Raw genomic sequence first — 1,246 nt, 5'->3', positions numbered from 1 at the left:
ACTCTAGAAGTCCAGAGGGTGTTTTGTTGTGTTCTGTTGCCAAGTACTTGGATGGTGCAGTAGTATCAAGTCAGTTCAAGTCTGGTTCAGTTGTGTGTGATGTTCAGGTATAACGAACTTGATGGAGTAGCAGCTGGAGGAGACAAAGATGGCTAAGGTCTGATCCCCACCCCCTGGAATTCACAAGCACAAAAGAACAATTCCAATACAAGACAGAGAGAGTTGAAATGGATTAAAAAAGCAGGCTTATTTGGGGAGATTACAGGATAGGCCAAGATTCAAGGAAAATTTTGGAAGAGAGGGGGTTGGGGGGTGCCTGGGTGGCTCAGTTGGTGAAGCGACTGCCTTCAGCTCAGGACTTGATCCTGGAGTCCCAGGATTGAGTTCCAGGATGGAGTCCCACATCGGGCTCTTTGTTCAGTGGGGAGTCTGCTTCTCCCCCTGACTATTCCCTCTCATGCTCTCTCTCATTTTCTCTCTCAAATAAATAAATAAAATCTTAAAAAAAAAAAAGAAAGAAAGAAAGAAAGAAAGGAGGTTGGGGTGGGGTGAGGGAACATCCAAAGAAAACCTGGGAATGTTTGGACACTTGTACTGATGTGTCCAATATCAGAGAGTCAGGTCATTGTCAATGGAACCTGACCTCTAGGCAGAGCTAAAGACGTTCAAAGACTTTTTAGAATTATCCAGAGACAAATGGTAGGGTGACAAGATTTACCATTATTTTGAATAAAGCAAACTTCTGAGGTTAAAAAACCTGTAATCTATTATCAACACAAGGCAGTAATTCTGCTGAATCGATGAAAGGATCTATCCCAGAAGATCAGGTTGGATTGTGGAAAATGAAGGAAACAATTTCCTGCTATATTCATTTGCTCAATCAAAAGTAAGAGGTGAAGGGTGGGAGATATTTAGATATTGCATATACTTCAAACTTAATATATTAAAAACTGGAGCCCAGGATCTCTCCTCTCAATCAGTCATTCTTTTCAGAACATGGGTGGTCTTGAATATTAGGCTAGGGCCAGCCACATGGGACAGCAAGGCTGAAAGAAGACATTGGGACCGGGTAGGTGATCATGGGGCCTCGATAGGACTCCAGTGATGGGCCCTAAAGCACAGCAAAATGTCTAAGATCCAATCCAAATTCAGCTATGGTTTGGACAGGGAGGGGGTCAAATCCCAGGCACTGAATCTAGGAGGTGTGAAATGCTTCCATCCTGGAGGAGAGAAGATTTGGGCTTAC

Source organism: Enhydra lutris, unplaced genomic scaffold, assembly GCF_002288905.1.
Source record: "Enhydra lutris kenyoni isolate GAN:26980312 unplaced genomic scaffold, ASM228890v2 scaffoldscaffold59, whole genome shotgun sequence".
NCBI lineage: Eukaryota > Metazoa > Chordata > Mammalia > Carnivora > Mustelidae > Enhydra > Enhydra lutris.
This window is presented reverse-complemented; position numbering follows the sequence as displayed.